The sequence below is a fragment of the Trichomycterus rosablanca genome, chromosome 14 (genome assembly GCF_030014385.1).
Source record: "Trichomycterus rosablanca isolate fTriRos1 chromosome 14, fTriRos1.hap1, whole genome shotgun sequence".
In the NCBI taxonomy this organism is placed as follows: domain Eukaryota; kingdom Metazoa; phylum Chordata; class Actinopteri; order Siluriformes; family Trichomycteridae; genus Trichomycterus; species Trichomycterus rosablanca.
In genome coordinates, this window is record NC_086001.1 from 18,237,801 (window position 1) to 18,258,697 (window position 20,897).

The following is a 20,897-nucleotide window of genomic DNA, read 5'->3' on the forward strand; positions in this document are numbered from 1 at the left end:
TCTGAAAAAACAAGAGAGACGAATTGCCATGTTGAGGCATGGTTTGGTATAATCAAGCATAACATCCTAAACAAAAAGAAAGGATTGCATCCAGGACAGTTTGTGAGAAAAATGCACAGTTCTCTTCAGGGCAGGTACACTGAGCACATTGTCTACCACAGTTTCCCTGATGGCCTTCTTGTAAAACCACTTAAATTACAAGACATCAGCCTGTCTCAGGAAATGTGGGCCAAACATCAGGAGACAAAAAGGACAGAGGTTTCTCAAGTCAAAATTTTGGGGCTTAAACCAGCAACCCTCTGATCACTGGTCAAGTACTTTAAACACTAGGCTACAGCTGGCTTAAATAACTACTACAACCTACTACAACCTTCATCTTATCAAAATTTACATTTTTAAATTTTTTTATTAATTGTTTAAATTTTTTGATTACCCACTGTACATATGCAGTGGGACTATTAATTTGAAATGTGGTTGTAGTAAGTAGTACAGGTGACAAGTTAACTACTACAACCTTTGTCTTTTCTAAATGTGCGTTTCTTGATTTTTGTAAATTTTTTTAAATTTTTGATTAGTTACTGCACCCATGCTGGGGAAACTTTAATTTGTATTTTGGTTGTAGTAAGTAGTATAGGTGACTAGTTAACTACTACAACCTTTGTCTTATCAGAATTTGCGTTTTACGATTTTTGTTAATTTTTATAAAACTTTGACTCATTACTGTACCCTTGCTGGGGGACTTTTAATTTGAAACGTGGTTGTAGTAAGTAGTGCAGGTCACTAGTTAACTACTACAACCTTTGTCTTATCAAAATTTGCGTTTCACGATTTTTGTTAATTTTTATAAAACTTTGACTCATTACTGTACCCTTGCTGAGGGACTTTTAATTTGAAACGTGGTTGTAGTAACTAGTACAGGTGACTAGTTAACTACTACAACCTTTGTCTTATCAAAATTTGCGTTTCACGATTTTTGTTAATTTTTATAAAACTTTGATTCATTACTGTACCCATGCTGGGGGACTTTTAATTTGAAACGTGGTTGTAGTAACTAGCACAGGTGACTAGTTAACTACTACAACCTTTGTCTTATCAAAATTTGCGTTTCACGATTTTTGTTAATTTTTATAAAACTTTGACTCATTACTGTACCCTTGCTGAGGGACTTTTAATTTGAAACGTGGTTGTAGTAAGTAGTGCAGGTCACTACTTAACTACTACAACCTTTGTCTTATCAAAATTTGCGTTTCACGATTTTTGTTAATTTTTATAAAACTTTGACTCATTACTGTACCCTTGCTGAGGGACTTTTAATTTGAAACGTGGTTGTAGTAACTAGCACAGGTGACTAGTTAACTACTACAACCTTTGTCTTATCAAAATTTGCGTTTCACGATTTTTGTTAATTTTTATAAAACTTTGACTCATTACTGTATCCATGTTGGAAGACTTTTAATTTGTACTGTGGTTGTAGTAACTAGCACAGGTAACTAGTTAACTACTACAACCTTTGTCTTATCAAAATTTGCGTTTCACGATTTTTGTTAATTTTTATAAAACTTTGACTCATTACTGTACCCATGTTGGGAGACTTTTAATTTGTACTGTGGTTTTAGTAACTAGCACAGGTAACTAGTTAACTACTACAACCTTTGTCTTATCAAAATTTGCGTTTCACGATTTTTGTTAATTTTTATAAAACTTTGATTCATTACTTTACCCATGCTGGGGGACTTTTAATTTGAAACGTGGTTGTAGTAACTAGCACAGGTGACTAGTTAACTACTACAACCTTTGTCTTATCAAAATTTGCGTTTCACGATTTTTGTTAATTTTTATAAAACTTTGACTCATTACTGTACCCTTGCTGAGGGACTTTTAATTTGAAACGTGGTTGTAGTAAGTAGTGCAGGTCACTACTTAACTACTACAACCTTTGTCTTATTAAAATTTGCGTTTCACGATTTTTGTTAATTTTTATAAAACTTTGACTCATTACTGTACCCTTGCTGAGGGACTTTTAATTTGAAACGTGATTGTAGTAACTAGTACAGGTGACTAGTTAACTACTACAACCTTTGTCTTATCAAAATTTGCGTTTCACGATTTTTGTTAATTTTTATAAAACTTTGACTCATTACTGTACCCTTGCTGAGGGACTTTTAATTTGAAACGTGGTTGTAGTAACTAGTACAGGTGACTAGTTAACTACTACAACCTTTGTCTTATCAAAATTTGCGTTTCACGATTTTTGTTAATTTTTATAAAACTTTGACTCATTACTGTACCCTTGCTGAGGGACTTTTAATTTGTAACGTGGTTGTAGTAAGTAGTGCAGGTCACTAGTTAACTACTACAACCTTTGTCTTATAAAAATTTGCGTTTCACGATTTTTGTTAATTTTTATAAAACTTTGACTCATTACTGTACCCTTGCTGAGGGACTTTTAATTTGTAACGTGGTTGTAGTAAGTAGTGCAGGTAACTAGTTAACTACTACAACCTTTGTCTTATCAAAATTTGCGTTTCACGATTTTTGTTAATTTTTATAAAACTTTGACTCATTACTGTACCCATGTTGGGAGACTTTTAATTTGTACTGTGGTTTTAGTAACTAGCACAGGTGACTAGTTAACTACTACAACCTTTGTCTTATCAAAATTTGCGTTTCACGATTTTTGTTAATTTTTATAAAACTTTGACTCATTACTGTACCCTTGCTGAGGGACTTTTAATTTGAAACGTGGTTGTAGTAAGTAGTGCAGGTCACTACTTAACTACTACAACCTTTGTCTTATCAAAATTTGCGTTTCACGATTTTTGTTAATTTTTTTAAATTTTTGATTAGTTACTGCACCCATGCTGGGGAAACTTTAATTTGTATTTTGGTTGTAGTAACTAGTACAGGTGACTAGTTAACTACTACAATCCTCATCATATCAAAATTTGCGTTCCTCAATTTTTGTTCATTTTTTAATATTTTGATTCATTACTGTACCTATACTGTGGAGCTTTTAACTTGTATTGTGGTTGTAGTAACTAGTACAGGGGACTAGTTAACTACTACAACCTTTGTCTTTTCACAGATGTGCGTTTCTCGATTATTGTTAAAAAAAAAAAATTTTTGATTACGTATTATGCTGTGGGACTTTTAATTAATATTGTGGTTGTAGTAACTAGTACAGGTGACTAGTTAACTACTACAACCTTTGTCTTTTTTAAATGTGTGTTTCTTGATTTTTTTTAAATTTTTTAAAAACTTTTGTAATGCACCCAAACTGGGGGACTTTTAATTAATATTGTGGTTGTAGTAACTAGTACAGGTGACTAGTTAACTACTTCAACCTTTGTCTTTTTTAAATGTGTGTTTCTTGATTTAGTTAAATTTTAAAAAAAACTTTTGTAATGCACCCAAACTGGGGGACTTTTAATTATTATTGTGGTTTTATTAACTAGTACAGGAGACTAGTTAAGTATTTCAACCTCAAAATTTGCGTTTCTCGCTGTTTACTGTAAGCATACTGTAGGATTTAATACAGGTGTATTAGATGGTACACGCCACTGGGTAATTACTACACCTCGGAACTTTATAGACGCTCCCTTAGCACTTCCTTAGCATTTCAGCGCGGATGCACCTCACATTTACCAAATAACGTTAAATAAAAATTAACAGAAAAACCTTTTTAAACAAAATTAATTGTAGTTTGTTCCTTGTTTACTAAGGTATCAGGTCGTGCAATTAATTAGTTTTTGGATGTTTATTAGCCGAGAACGAGCCGAAAGAAAGTCGAATGTCAGGCGAATGTCCAATATAAAACTAACTTTACCACGGTGGACACGAATCCAGTGCTTAGTGTTACCGCTCTGATCACACTGGTTACTGTAACACAGTAGTTTTTAAAGCACATTTCACAGACTGTAATTTTGCTTTTGCTTAAGTATGTTTTGTATTAGTAATTGTTACATTTTGAATAGCATCTGTTACCGAGCAAAATAAAAATAAAAAACGCTAAAGAAATCGCGAATTCAGTGAGTTGCGACAGGGAGTCGAGTCTTTTGTCTCGGTTCCTTTTGAAGAGCCGCGTATTTACATGGCGACTCCCGGAAGAGTCGGTTCCTTTGTTTCGGTTAGAAGAGCCGATTCATGGATTCGAATCATTTTACGACACAGAGGAGACCCCCTGCTGTTTACTCGGTGAGTACATTTTAAATGAGTTACTTTCTACTTTTTGCTTGAGTGGATTTTCAGAGTAGTAACTTTACTTGTAATTAAGTGAAGATTCATTAAAGTAATAGTACTTTTACTTGAATACAATTTTTTGGTACTCTTTCCACCTCTGATTAGGACATATGGTAATATATTAGATTATATATTGTCAAAGCTTATGTTTATTTGAGAGTGAGGTCGTGTTTTTCTCTGTATACAAATGCTGAATACAAGTAAAAGGTAAAAGCTATTATATTACTGTTTCTAAAATATTGTGTAGTTGTAAAGAGTGAGATTTCATAGCCCTATAAATCTTATGAGGTGTGATCATTTGTTTGCCTCTTGAATTAAATTGGAAATAATGCCTGAAGGTACCACTATTTCTGTAGCAGACAAAGTGATCTTGAGGGTTATACTTATCTAACTCGGTTAGTGCCAAATTATGTTCTATAACTGAAAGGAAAACATCTCACGTATCAAGTTAATGATTGTATAAATACTACAGTGTACTTCTAAAATTGAACATTATTATCAAATGCTGTAATATACTTAATCCTACCACTTTTTACTAATCAGGAGATGGTGAACATCATGACTGTATTACTCTATCTATTTTTTCTGGGCCTGATAGGAATCCTGAATTGGAAATGTTTGTGAAAGGATTTGCATCCAGAGATGCTGCAACAGACAGGAAACAAGTGGGCTTAGTTAAAATTTTAGCAAATGATACTTTGTGTCATTGTCCCTCCTATTCAATTTAAGTGGAACTATTTAAGTAAAGTTTTGTTCCAATTTTACAGGACAATGCCAGAGGTGACACTGCCGACAAAGCTGTTGCACACCTTCCACTGCTCACTAACGACATTATTTGTTTACAGGTCCAGCTAACACCAGACTTTGATTGAACTAACTTTAAAATTCTGTGCTTTCCAACAGGATAAACACATTTAGAAGGTTTATTTAATATTTTATTTTCAAGATTTGATTGTAAAATTTGAAAAAGGGGGGAGTATTATGGCAGGAATAAGAATTTATGTTTAATATGCCGCTTTGTGTATTAAATCCTGTGATACATTGTGCTGGGGCAGCTGGACTGGCAGACCTATGGATATGCATGCAGATTCAGGTACGTATATGCATGCAGATTTAGGGACGCCTGGTGAAGGTAATCTTCAGTCTTACCTCACATATGAGGACATTAAATTTTGGTTTTGTTATGCCTTATTCCTTGACCTGCTAAACTTCGATCGATTGTCCCCATTAGTGGACACTTTTGTCTGCCAGCTAGTGGTAGCAAAAGTACTAGAACACTAATAAAGTTTGTTTGCTTCTTTATTAAGATTTTGACGTTATGTTTTGCACTTTGGTTACATTTATGACAGGAGCGGTGGTTGCTCATTGCACGGGATTCAGGTTATATCGGGCACAGACATGGACAGTTCAGTGTCTCTGGTTCGCCTCGCTGGCATGTCTTTGGACTGTGGGAGGAAACCGGAGCACCCGGGGAAAACCCACACAACATGCGGGCTCCGCGGAGGGGGGACCTTCTTGCTGTGACAGTGTGCGACGGTACTACCCACTGAGCCACCGTGTCACCCAACTAATAAGGTTAAAAACAAAAGGAATAGGGAAAATGCATTGAAAAAATCAAAGCTCGGGTCTCAGGAGATTAAATATAATTGCTTACACGGACTCCGGTAAGATTCAATTTAATTGGTAATATTTTTTGGAAATTGTTAATTGGCAATTGGTAATATTTGATGCTTGTGTTGTATCCGATGAATCTTTTCTAGCTAATTGATCAGGTCAACTCACTCATTTTATATTATATAGTTTATTGAAGAAGTTAGATTGGTTCAATGTGGTGCAGTAAACCTTGTGGCAATACTATGCATGATCATAGATGAGTGGCAGACGAGTGCAATTTAAAGATTGAGGGAATAGTGAGAAGAAAATAACTTGTTAGGAGAGAAGTACATGAAGGGGGGTGACTGGAGACCCAGGTCATAGGTTTCACAGACACACAGCAACCCAGCGGGGGGTTGAGGCCATAAACTGCAGGCCCTGCATGAGTAAAGAGAAGTCTGATATTTAATCTACTGTGTACTGGCTGAGGATGGTGGACACTTATGCAGTACCAAAGATGATGTAAAAATTATGAATACCAGATCTTGCAGATGTGTGTCATGGCTGTTGTTGCATTCTGATGTTTGAGTAAAGCAGTGTTCAAGAGGCATATGGGGTGCTGAGGTACAGAATGCCAAAGTAATGACATCATCAGACAAGAGGAAGGGAAAGCTGATGTGAGACTGGATGGAGACGTTATGCAGTGAAATCTCAAGACCGTGTGGGACAGTAGTGTGTTTTAATAGACATCCACCTGAAGATCTGGGTTCCATAATAAAAAGTGAGGGGTTCGGTAACATCTTATAGAGGTTTTGGATGTATTTTACAGTAAGGTATTAGAATAACAATAATTCGTGTAGAAAAAGTTTTGGTTACAAGAGTAAATTAGAAAGAGCTACAAGTGCTTGTGTTTTAGTGAGAGTAGGGATGCAGGTACCATAGTGATGTGGGGTTAATGACATTTGTAGGGAGATGTAACAATAATACAATAGAGATAGTATAGGTTGGTAGTACTTTGCAGTGAGTTAACTAAATGGAACTGTTTAAGTAGGGTTTAATGTGATTCAAGAAAGCCAAAGTGGATCAAAGCGCTGGTGATGATGAGCATGAGGGATTGGCTGACTAGGAGCAGGAGATGGTCATGTGAGAGTCTGTTGGATTGTGGGAAATGGAGTCTGTATTGTTAGAAGCAGGAGGTGTGTTAGTACCAGTGACCAAAAGTTGGGGTAAAAATCTGAATGAATAAATAATATAAGTCAGGGGTTTGTAGGACTGATGGAAGTTGATATAGCAGAGCTGTTGTTATTTTAAGTATGGCAGAGTAAATAATAAATAGTGGATTGGTGATTTGTATTGGGAAAAATGTGATTTAGAAAATTTGAAGGCTCTCTAGCATGCGGCGATGATGAAGTAGAATAAGTGTAGAAAATGTTAGATGTAATGTGTGTGCACCTTCTGCTCTGATCAGTTTGAACTATTTGAAGTGAAATTTTATATAGCAGGAAGGGTTAATGCAGTATGAGAGACAAGTAATGAAGTATATGTTTGTTTCCATAGGGCCATTGTCGGTCGCTGTGAAGTAATTGTTTGTTTCCAGGGGATCACTGTCGATTGCCCTGAAGTATATGTTTGTTTCCATAGGGCCATTGTCGGTCGCGGTGAAGTGATTGTTTGTTTCCATAGGGCCATTGTCGGTCGCGGTGAAGTAATTGTTTGTTTCCAGGGGATCACTGTCGATTGCCTTGAAGTATATGTTTGTTTCCATAGGGCCATTGTCGGTCGCGGTGAAGTGATTGTTTGTTTCCATAGGGCCATTGTCGGTCGCGGTGAAGTAATTGTTTGTTTCCAGGGGATCACTGTCGATTGCCCTGAAGTATATGTTTGTTTCCATAGGGCCATTGTCGGTCGCGGTGAAGTGATTGTTTGTTTCCATAGGGCCATTGTCGGTCGCGGTGAAGTAATTGTTTGTTTCCAGTAGACACTGTTGTTGTACTGAGGTTTACGTTCTTTTGTCTGAGTTGTGTTTGGACAACCGAGTGAGTTGTGCCAGTGAATGTTAAAAGAATACTCGTATTCTTCGACTAGGCAGGAATCTTCTGTTCTAGGGTGTGTCTCGTTAAACCCAGTTTATCTTTGTCTTAATACGTGTTACAGATTTTGCTCGAAAGGTTGTTTAAAGCGGTCTAAAATGTCTAATTAACACATAGAGAATTTATCCATGTCTCACCCACTAACTCAGGAACCAACCCCAACCAACATCAAAGTTTATAAAGACAATTACATCTGTTTCAGGAGCAACAAACCAGAACCGATAAACAGGGGAAATTTTTCAGAAGGGATGTGTGTATGAATGGGTGTCTGTCCCTAAAACACTGAATGAACTGCCAAAGGCAGCTCACTTGCGGCCCTGACGCTAACCTTCCTTACTCGCCGGCGCCACATTGGTGTCAGAAGTGGGATCGTGGTGTTTGGGTGGCTCTGATGGTTTGGTGAGCCAATATGCCCGGTCTGTCCGAGTGCGCTAGCCCAGGTGGCTGCAGGGGCAGGGTGCCCGGTCCAGCAGTGGGTGGAAGAGCGGCTCGGCAGTGTAATGGGGTGCGGTCCAGACATGGAGCCACCCAGTGGACGCTGGTGAGTGGGTCACCGGGACGGTTGACCATTAGGGAGGGGACAGTGTAGCGTCGCCACTGGGTCTGGCACGGGCTTTACCCAGAAAGCCTTGCGGCAGTGGTGTCTAAGCTCACCGTGGCCGTGTATCCCGTTGTTGGGAGTGGGGTGGCTGCGGTGAGGGCTGGGTAAGTAGCTTATATGTTTGTCTGTTGTATGATTGTATGTGTGTATGAATGGGTTAAGTGGCTAGAAGGGATGTTTGGGCCATGGAAGGAAGTTATTACGAGTTTAGTGATGTCAGTATGAGAGTGTGGGATTGGCAATTTTAGTGGTATGTTGAGAATTCTCTTGTAGATAATTAGAAATAATTACTGATAAATGTTAAGGTGTGGTTCCTCTTTCACTGACAAAGGTATGGTGGGCATGCCTTGACTCCTGGTGAGTCCAAAGGATCCGGCGTGGTTAGAGTCCATGCCAGTTTGGTTAGAGTCCAAACTCAAAGCCTGGTACCAGGTCAGTTGGTCCGAGTCCAACTGTGAAAGCCTGAACGGGTTCAGGTCGGTTGGTTAAAGTCCAACCGTTTGTGTGGTAAGTTATTTTCTGGTCCGTGTCGAGCAGTCGGCCCTGAAAACCAATATAGCAATTGCTTTGTGGAATAATCAGTGGAATTGATTAAGTTTCCTATTGCATGGTTAGCAATTGGTTAGTAAAGTCAGTGAGGCTAGAACTGGTCAGGGAAACTACTTACCGGGGTCTTGGTGAGGTCAGTATGTGTAGGATTGGTAATTTTAGTGATATGTTGTTGTTGTTGTGGTATCCCGTGCATCAGGATATTAATAGAAAAATTTGTGATAGAAGTAGTGTGTAGAGGAAGCAGAGGGGGGCAGGATCCACCAGTTATCCAGATGATGTTGGCTGATTTGTCGAGATATCATGTAGATGATGATGAGGATACCCTTGAAGGTGGGCCGGAAGACCCACTTCGAGCAGTATAAGTGCTACTAACTCTGCTTAATTAAAGGTAAAACCGACCAGACAAGACGAGGAGAGAGGACCAGCACTACTGATCATACACCGAGAGGAAGGAAGGACTGGCAGAGGCAGACTTCGTGGGAATTGGAAGACCCACTCCGAGAGACAGAAGTGACACCAACTGAACCAGCCAACAGGGAACTAAACACAGCAGAAAGCCCGACAAAACCAACCATGTGGAAGAAGAGTCCAGCGGAATCAACGGAGCGGAACAAGACGAGGGGGGAGAATTTAGTTAGACTAGGAGACAAAAACATAAACATATAGTTCGCAGACACATAGACCATCTTTGAAAACACTAGTTAAGTGCAACACACATAGTTTAGCTACAAAACGCAAGGGGTTAGTTCAGGATTGTTTACAATGTATATATGTTTGGTACTCTGCTATTTTTAGGAAATGTTTGTGCTGCTGTGGAAACAGGTAAGACCGACAGGGGAGAATCCATAAGACATTAGGAGTCATGCAGAGACACAGGAGCTATGGGCCCCTTCTGAATATCTGCAGCTCCGTCTGGTGGAGGACAACCTGAACGGACTTCCTGTAGAAGCCACGCACCCATTGTGTTTATTTTATTTTTCTTCTCTTTTTGATTTCCTATTTTTTAAATTACTTTATTTTTGATTTCCTGTTTTTATTATTTTTTGTTTGTTTGTTTGTTTCAGGGTTAGGAGCTGTTGCGATAGGTACGGTTCCTTTAGTTTAATTGGTAGCCTTTTTATTTTTAGAAACGTTTTATTGTATAAAATTCAGCCCAGTGGCCATGTAGTCAGAAGGGGTTAAATTGGGGGGTTGCTGACGGCTATCCTTATCTCCTGGGATCTAGAAACACCTAACCTATAGTTAAAAGTTATTGTGAAAGCATTAAGATGCTTTCAAGGGGGGCTTGTTAGGTTTTTAACATAACATCATTATTAAACATAAATTACATCCAGACCACATGGTCTATTGTTCAACATGTAGCCGGCTAGGCTCTCTCCCTGACTCCTACAGAAGGGGGGGGGGGAGGCAGAGCCCGGGGCTTGTTAGCACACTTCATTGGCTCCACCAGCAGTAAAGGAGGAGGAGCCTAGCTGAGTTTAAAAACTGGCGGGGAGAAAGGTTCGGCCTCTTTCTTACGTGGTGTGTCTAGACTGCAGGAGTAAGGAGCGCCGGCCGGCTTAGCTCTGATATATATTCACAGATTATTTTTACACTTAATAAAGTGTTTTAAAGAGTACTTTCTGGACTTCTCGACTGCTTTCTTCAGGACCTTTTTGAACCAAAAGATTCATCCTAACATCTGCCTGAAATGTTATTAAAAATAAGTGGCCATTTTAGAAAGCCGAAAATAACACAGGTGTCAGGATTCTGTCTTCAAATTAGTTACTTGGGACGTTAGCTAAACTATAACATTAGCATTAACAGTCTGTTAGCTGACGTTAGTTGATTGTGTGCTTTTTAAATGTTTAGTAATGTCTTATTTATACACATATCTCTACATTAATTAAATGTGGACGTTAACCTTGTTGCTCTTAAAATAGTGGAGGTCCAGCATTTTCTTTGGAATGATGGGTGATATGTGTGCTTTAAATTATTGCTGTGAAACTGAGGCAGTTGATCAAAGTTTATATGATTTATTCAGAAAATGTCTTAACACACATTTCAGGTTTTTCCCTCCTCTTATAAGACTTGGGCACCACCTAAGCCCAAGCCCAGTGACCACACCACGTAAGCCTGCCAACAACCCAGGGAAAACCCTGCATTCGTGCCACTGTGTTTAAGCTATTGTAGCATTCTGTTAACTACAGATTTTAAATATGAAATAAAAAACAGTATTTTTATTCCAGGAAAATGGCCACATGTCAAGGAGGGCTGCAGAGGTTGAGAGAGTCTCAGTGTCCAACAGAGAAGACCCGGGTATTGTAGATAACAGTATCTGCCTACATTTACATCAGCACATAAGGATGGGTTTTTCATATTCTTGTTCATGATAGTAGCAGCACGTTTGATATTTAGTCCATTGCTTTACAACCACATCCACAGAATGTTACTGTTTTTGTAGATAACTCAGATAACTACATATTCTAAATCATTTCATTCTAGGACTATGCTGTAAAGGAGAAAATTACAAGGAGGCCTGGATCTGGGAAACTTGAAGTAAGTGCTAGTTGATACAGTTTTGGTGCTGACAATGTCTATTCATCCATTCATTCATCCATCTTTGTGTCCGCCTGCCCAACTTCTGTTGGGTGTGTTACCACGGGGTAAATGCTAAACCTTGTACTGATCGCTTAGCTGCTGATATAAATTATTTGATTCTTTTTCAGTCTACTAGTGAATCAGATGGGCCATGCCGATCCATCTTAAGGCAGTCAGAGCTGCTAAAATAATGAAATAAAAAAAAGATCTGTCTGCATTAGTGCAGATGAAGGTAAGTCATGTTTTTCAGCAATAAATATTTTTTGCACAATAAGAATTAATTGTAAGATCACAAAGTTTATATATCTCGTCATATATTGAGCACTCAAACAACAGATTATATATAAAAAATAAAATACACGGTACTTTGTCTGTCACTTTAACTTCTGCTTAAGATCAATCAATCTTTTGAACATGTATAAACATATGTTTGCATTTACATATTGATACGCTCACCAAGTATATGCTTTATAATACATCAGATGTAAGACATTGCTGATCAAGTATATTAGGGCCCCTGTAGCTTAAAGGTGATGGTGGCAAATGTTTGATTATTTATTTATTATTTTTCAAAGGTGGACAAACATATTTTTCACATGAAGGAGGTCCAGAAAGTGTACTTCACCAGCAAATTCAATGATGTGGACAAGCTAGGAAAACAAGAGGTGTAATTCATGTCACAATTCTCACCCACACACACACACAAAGATATAGGACCCATCCAAGCACCCAATACTGCCATAATTAAATGCATAGTGAATGATTATGAATTAGATTTTTCATTATGTATGTATAGAGTTTATATATATAGATTTATACCACAATACATTATTCAGTTATATAATTGTATATATTACTGTATAATAAAATTATATTATTGTATAATTACCATCGTAAAATAAATTATTAAGTGTAATATAATTGTTATTATATAACAAATACAATCTATTACTATTTTTTTCTATATTACTATTATTATAGTACATTTAACATTACAACATAGAATGCCAAGTTGGTAAATGTGTTATCAGTTTACCATTGAGAAGGAATCCTTACCAGTTGTTTTTGTGCCTGTTTGAAATTATACCGTTGCTTAATAAATGGCAAAGAGCCAAAGATACAGTTCTGAGTTGTGAGATCTATACACTGTATTGTATTGTATAATTGATGTCAAAGTACAGTAATTAGAGTCAAAGTAAACTGTGAAGTTCAGAGTAAAACTGTTTACCAAGTTTACAGTGGAACTGTTAAACATATCACAGTAAAATAATCAATCAGGTTTACAGTTTTACTATGAAATTGTTATAGTAGAACTGTGAAATAATTTATGGTCAAACTGTGAAAGTTTACATTTTATGATATTTCACAGTAGAACCATGAAGTGGCCAAATTACCATCAAAAATTCATAGTAGAACTGTAAAATATTTCACAGTTTTACTATGAAATTTCACAGTAAATTTTTTCCTGGGTTGCCAAACTCCACTCGGTGTATCAATCCGCACTCAATTTGCCTCAAACTGTAGTCCAGAGTCAGGTGTGTCCCTCCGCCGCTGAAAGTAGTCCCCTATCGTATAACGTGTGTTATTCTTGTTTTTATCAGTATTAATATTAATGGCTTTCCGTCTGTGAAAAAAAATTGGTTAGCCCCATGCTCCCATGGTTTAAACGTTTTAAAAAATATTATTGTTCTGTCTAACTCAAAAATGGTGCCCACCTATAGGAATCGCCCACTATATCCCCTTTTTTTTCTTTTTAACTGATAACTTACAGACATGAGTTAAATGAACATTGACAACATAGAAAAACTCACAAGTAGTCAAGACAACTGATTATTTTACGTTATATTTTCTGAAAACTTATATTTTCTGAGTTCAAAATCCAAAACTTGTCATGACAATTTGAGTTGAAAAGAAGAAATGAGTTCACATAACTTATTGAGGCTGAAATGTTTTAACCAAATTGATTTCTAAAATTAAGGTTTGTAGGATGTGAGGGACATTAATATGTGTTTATCAAAAATAGTTTGACTGTATTAATTTAAACCATATCAGAGTTTAATAGATGTATCTCTAATATACAAGGGCAGTGATAGCTCAGTGGTTAAGGTCCTGGACTAGTAAACAGAAGGTTGCCAGTTCAAGCCCTGCCACCACCAAGTCGCCGCTGTTGGGTCCCTGAGCAAGGCCCTTAACCCTCAATTGCTCATTGTGTAAGTCGCTTTGTATAAAAGCATCTGGTAAATGTAAATATACACTTATTATGGATTTACTGATCCTAATTATAAATTAAAAAATATATAATATACTGTTTCTATAAAACAGTGTTTGTAGGATGTGAGGGACATTAATATGTGTTTATCAAAACAGTTTGACATTAATTCATCAAACCAAATCAGACTTTAATAGATTTATTTATCTTTAATATACATTTATTATAAAATAAATAACAATATAAAAACAAGGTTTGTAGTAGGTGAGGAACATTGATTGATTGCATATAAGAATGCCAAAAAATTCTTGAGAAATTTTAGATTTTTTCATCTCCAATATAAAATTATCACAGTTTTACTGACCTTCATTTAAAATTAATACAAAATAAATATTAACTTTTAAAAATATATGTAGAATTTGTAGTAGATGAAAAACATTGATGTGTTTGTATAAAAATAGTTTGACATTAATTCATCAATACATTACAAGACTTGAATGGATTTATTTCTCTGTAGTAAGTGCAGAGTAAATGTTTTCTACGTTTCTCTCTTAGTTTTATGAAGCTCCCTAACGCGTTAGCTGAAGTGGGAGCTCGAACAGCGGTTTCATTTTAATTTTTCTTTAAATAAATATATGTAATCTTAAAATTATTATCAAATAGGTTTTGTAATATGTAGCCTTAAACTAACTTTACCGCAGTCCCAATCCCAAAACTCCACAGGCAACAGTTTGGACGGCTCAGTGGCATCACAAAGGGGCCTAATGCACGTAATTTCTATAATTCAGATATCTGAAAATGTCATTTTGACTAGTCATAATTACGTTAGAGATATCTTGAATTGTAATTGCGAATGTGTGACCCTTCAGATGACGAATCCAGTGACGTCATTTGAGATATCTTGGACGCCATTCTGACCCGTCAAAATGTAATTGAAGATATCTTGAATTGTTCTTTTACTAGTCAGATTGTAAATGCAGATATATGGAGCTAATTTAGTGCCAAAACTTCACAAATAAACAGAACATATTCTGTAAATATGATATGATTTGCAAACAAACACAACACGATGTACAAATAAAAAACGCTATTTGTAAACAAACACAACACGATCTTCATATAGAAAACACGACTATTTAACACACACAATGTGATTTACAAATACAAAACGCCACTGTTGCAAATGCAAATGCAAATGTGACTTTCAAATAAATGCACAGCAGTTTTCTAATACACTGCACTTCACAAACAAATAGAACACGTTTTACAAATACAAACGCTGTTCTGCAAATGCCGTTCGTGAATCACGTGACTCTTGGCACTGTTCTGGCGCTCGTGTCACTTTTGTCAGATTTTCTCACAAATACAGGGTGGGCCATTTATATGGACACACCTAAATAAAATGGGAATGGTTGGTGATATTAACTTCCTGTTTGTGGCACATTAGTATATGGGAGGGGGAAAACTTTTCAAGATGGGTGGTGACCATGGCGGCCATTTTGAAGTCGGCCATTTTGGAGCCAACTTTAGTTTTTTCAATGGGAAGAGGGTCATGTGACACATCAAACTTATTGAGAATTTCACAAGAAAAACAATGGTGTGCTTGAACAGTCCTGCTCTCCTAGTCCAGATATTATCATTCGTGACCCCTCAGGACGCGTCGCTTTGCCAAAGTCTGTTCTACCCTTTCTTGTGAGACACTTTCACGGTGTGTCCCACATTGCAAAGAGGGGAGTGGTAGAACTGTTAAACAAACATTTCTGTATACACAAAGTCGGTTTGTCAACAAAAATCTTACTGGATACATGTTTAACCTGCGCACGTGTAAACAACACAACAGCGAACGCTAAACATGATGCTCTTCCTGTTCCAGACCAGCCTTTCACACACCTTCAGGTGGATTTCACACACATGCCCCCGTGTGGTAAGTTGAAATATATGTTAGTGGTAGTAGATCGATTCTCCAAGTGGGTAGAGGCATTCCCTACAGCCAATGAAAAGGCGTCCACTGTGGTAAAGATCTTGTCTCAAGAGATATTCCCTAGATATGGTTTACCTATCTCTATAGACAGCGATCAAGGTCCAAGTTTTGTTTCAAGGCTTACGAACAAACTTTGTAAGTACCTACAGATCAACTGGCACTTTCATATACCGTACCACCCACAGTCCTCAGGTGTTGTTGAAAGGATGAACCGAACTCTCAAGGACAGATTGACCAAAGCCATGCTGGAAACAGGTAAGAACAATTGGGTTAAATTACTACCAGCGGTACTAGCGGAAATCAGGATGTCCCCTAGTGCCACCACAAGGCTCTCTCCATTTGAGGTAATTTTTGGCAAGCCATACCCGTGTCCTATGTTGGTGAGGACTAACAATACTAACAAAACTAACCACTTACACTCTTCTGGTGATTAGGAGATGCTAACATCTGATTATGCAGCGAAACTTGTGGATAAGCTTGTTGAAATACAATCTAAAGTGTCTCTGTCTCTCCCATTACCTGCAGAGCTCCCTACTCATCCGTTTGAGCCTGGTGAGACAGTGCTAGTGAAATCTCTGAAACCCAGGAAGGTTGGCGAGGCAGCGTACGGACCCCCGACTACTGTCCTGGCTTTCACCCGCACAGGCATCCTCACGGATTCCCAGCCACACTGGATTCATGCTTCACGAGTCAAGAAGTGTCCAAAACAGTAACCAATGGAATTTCAACTCCCCTTCTACTCTGGAAAGAAGCAAGAGGGGAACCCAAAACTAAAAATGTTACTTCCACATCCTGAAAGTATTCACACCTTGTACAACAGCTGCCTGCTTTTATTGTCTACCAACACCCCCTTTTCCTTAGCTATTTATTCTTGTTTATTCCCCAAATAAAGTCAGAAGATTTTTGGTGCTCAGCTGTGTCTGTCTTTGTGCCTTTGTCTTCTCCTGGGCTCAACCGAGCTCAACTGGTGGAGAATATTCCATAAAAGCCTTATTTTAACAGGATTCAGATCCTGAAACTGATCAGAACGGTATAATGCTTATGTTTGATATTTATTATTAATGTTAGAATAGGTCTGATGCTTTAATAATTAGAAACACCACTTCTAATGATGTCTGTAGATGCTGTGGTTAGCCTCAGGTAGCTAACAGTGTTCCACACAGTCTGTGTTTATTGTTAAATTAAAATTAATTTTATATTTACTACAGGGTATAAAACGGATCTTTTTTTTATTGTTTAAATAATTATTTATGCGTGTGCTGGTGTGATGTACTGATCAGTAAAGCAGCAGCAGGGTAAAGTGTTCAGTTCTTACTGATCTTTTAGTATGAAATGTTAAGAAGAACCTGCGGAATTTACACAAAAATAGCGTTTAATGTATTAATAATGTTTCTTTAGACCTCTTTCTGTACTGCAGCCTTTAAGGATGAATTTCCTCTCAGCAGGAGGTGACAGTTCAGGTTTTCTTTCTTATCTTGGTAAGAGACCACTGTTCCATGTGCCTGGAGATGTGAGGTCAAACTAGCCCTGTTTATATGGGCACTGAGACGTCACCGGCTGTAATCAGTCCTGCTCAGATCTGTGAAAATTAGTCAAAGAGAAAAAGAACAAATGAAATGACTGAAATCACAGGTCACATTGAGCCCCAGGGCCCGGGGCCTACGCCTATTGTAATAAAAATACAATGCTGTGCAGAAATATAATCTAACAAGGAGCCTGGATGGTGCAGTGGTAAATAACGCCAGCCCAATACTGCTGAGATACAGCGTTCAAATCCCAAGCTGTGCTATCAGCCTGTCTGGCTTCTACATACAGACATGACTGGCTATGTCTGAACAGAACGGAAAAGAACAGAGTTAAACAGCACAGAGCTGAAAAGAACAGCTGAACAGAATGGAAAAAAAAAAAGAAAAAAAAAAAAAGAACTGATGATAAGCACAGCACAAATCTGAACAGAATATAGCTGACCTGAACAGAACAGAAAAAATAACTGAACATCACTGATAAGAACAGAACCGAGCTGACCTAAACGGAACAGAACAGAACAGAGTTAAACACAACAGAACTGATGAGAAGAACAGAACAGTGCTGAGAAAACAGAGGTGAACAGAACAGAGTTAAACAGAACAGAAAAAAGAACAGAGTTGAACAGAACATTACAGAACTGACCTGGACAGAACAGAACCGAGCTGACCTAAACAGAACAGAGCTGAGCAGAACTACACAGAACTGAACAGAACTGGCCTGGACAGAACAGAACAGAGTTAAACAGAACAGAACTGATTAGAAGAACAGAACAGTGCTGAGAAAACAGAGCTGAACAGAACTGATGTGAACAGAACAGAACTAAATGGAGCTGACCTCTCCACTCTTTATTTTATTGCACTTCTGTAGATTTTTGAGTCGTTGTGTTTAATATCAGACACGTGTAGGATCATAAGTAAGAACTGACTGGTGTTACTGGTTTGTGTTCTGCAGAAGTTCTGGGTGGTCTGGTGTCGGCCAGTTACGGAGATGAAGACGTCAGAGCCGAGGAGAGAAACCAGAAAGATTCGGGGAACAAGGAGAGTGAGGAGGACGACGAGGGCGACAAACATTCTGTAAGTTCACGCAGATACCGGCTCACCTCGACCTCGACCGGGTCACTGTTCATTACCATCCTGAGTGAGTTACACCCCAGCCCCCACCACGCCCCCCCCTTCAAAAACATAAATAAATTAATACATTAAACAACCTGTCAATAACTATCCCTAACACAAGTTTCTTTCTACTCTTCTTTCTTGCAAAGTCATCCACTAATTCATCAAAATTAAGCTGTCTGACAGAATGGCCAGAAGTGACAGTGAGTTCAGGCGGTTTTGGCGCATCCTAATCCTGAGTTCATTCTTAATACGAGCCAGTTTGGAGAATGAACGCTCCCCTTCACAATTTGTGATAGGCACAGTCAAAAAAAAGTCTAAGTGCTATGTAGACATTTGGAAAGGTTGACTGTAAATTCAAATTTATCATGGTTTTGAGCATTTTACTAGGACATTTTTCTTTTTCTGTTATGAATGATTTGTATTGTATAAATTCATCTGCCAGGCTCATGTTCAGATCTGAAGGATATGCTGCAGCGAGTGAGTTAGCCTTTAAAGTGAGCTCACTGTTGGACATATTGTCAGGCATGAAAAGAACATCAAATAGCTCAGTTAAGTGTGTGTATGCATTCAAACGGTGGTTGAGACAGGACACAAGTTTGTCAATGACAACACTGAAAGTTTCGATCCGAAACTTGTCCTTTCCGTTAAATGCTACACCTGGCTCTGCACTATCATCAGACGTCATTTTGCGCTTCTTTGTACGCTGGAGGTCATGCCTGTACTCTTGGGAGACAGCAGTGGTGACATTTAAAGCTGCCCCTTCAAACACCTCAAAGTTATCTCTCTGTGCTGCCACAAAGTCTCGTAAAGACAAGAGAAGTTGTGTAGCTGTACATATGTCAATATCATGCTTCTGCAGCTGCAGGCTTGTGGCTTGGAACCTCTGTAGTATTGTGTCCCAGAAGTATGTCATGAAGGCCATCTCCAACGTGTCCAATTTGTCACAGAGTGCAGAGGCTTCACTTCGAGTTACACATTTCTCCTCCATATCTTTAGACATATCATTCAATGCCTCTCTCAGTTGTGCATAATATTTCCAAAGAGCCTTAGTTGACTCAGCTCGTGCGCTCCATCGAGTACCTGACAGTGATTTCAGTGTGAGTTTGATATCAGTATCACGGAAAACCTTTCCCCACCTGTGTGTAGATGATGCACAAAATGTGTACATTGCCTGTACAAAGTCAAAAAAACATCCAGCTTCTGGGCTACTGTCAACAGCATTGACACCAACTAAATTCAGTGAATGTGCTGCACAGGGGACATAACAAATCAAAGAGTTTCCAAAAGCATGGCTAGGGGCCCCAAAAGCATGGCTAGGGCCCCCAAGAGGCCCTGGGGTCAAAGTCCCTAATAGTCAGAGGATCCTTAAAATGAAGGGCCCTCAGAAATAAAAATATATTGTATCATAAATGTTGATAGGCATCGCAAAATGTTTTGGGCCAGGGCCCCCCTGGGCGCTGGCCCCACTGGCCCGGTCAGTAATCCAGCCATGTTCCAACTATTAAAGGTAGCATGACTGAAAGAGAGTCAGGTGAGCATGTGCTGCGTATCAGGACTTTCTAACCTGAGTAATTTAATCACTGAAAGTAAGAATATCACCCTGTTCTTCTGCCATCTTTAATTCTGGCTTCATTTTACCTAATGAACGTGTCATGACCTTTATAAATGCTTACAATCAATTTTGTCAATGGCTGCAATCACTGCTGTGTAATTATGTGAATTCTTGCACTGCACATGGCAGAAGACTAAAAGAAATTTAGACCGTGTAGAATAAAAGTATTAGGAAAGTATGAGGTTAAAAGCATCAGCTTCTATTTATTCTTAAAAGAAAAATACATGAATCTCAGTCATCTCACACGAAGATCTGTTCTGCTCAACAACAGTAAAGCTCTCCATCGTTTCTGTGTAACAGCTCCATAACTGAAGGGCTGTCAGTGTAGAATCGGGTATGTGGGTATATGCCCTGCTCTTGTCCATCGGCTGGTTAGCTCAGTTGGTTAGAGCATGGTGCTAAAAACGCCAAGGTCGCGGGTTCGATCCCCGTACGTGCAACACCCACTTTTGGCTTCAAACGTTGTCTCTGACAAGTGTGAGATCTGTGTACTTTGGTCAGTGGAAATAGTTTTATAGCTTCATGAAAACATTTTACTTACGTGTCCAGCCCTGCTACACAAACTGTCATTTTTGTCCCTGTTAAAAACTTTAGTTTAGTTAAAGCAAATAAAGACACATTTAAAATATTCATCTTTTATTACAGGTTTAAAGTTGCATAAAACAAATGTTTGCACAAATAATATAAAACCAAAGTACAAAATAAACATTTCACTTATTTTAACAAATCACTTCTCAGTTTTAAAGGTCAAAGGCAGCAGCATCTTTTAGATCAGAACAGCTATTAACATTAAATATC

General features: G+C 38.1%; 1 non-coding gene and 1 pseudogene across 1 annotated transcript; both read left to right on the top strand.

The window, feature by feature from the left end:
* LOC134327138 (zinc finger protein 135-like) overlaps positions 1–20,897 on the top strand; it is a 254,757-nt pseudogene that overhangs the window by 134,399 nt on the left and 99,461 nt on the right.
* On the top strand, positions 20,470–20,541 carry trnaf-aaa (transfer RNA phenylalanine (anticodon AAA)). The gene has a single exon. It is a non-coding gene; the product is annotated as a tRNA-Phe (tRNA).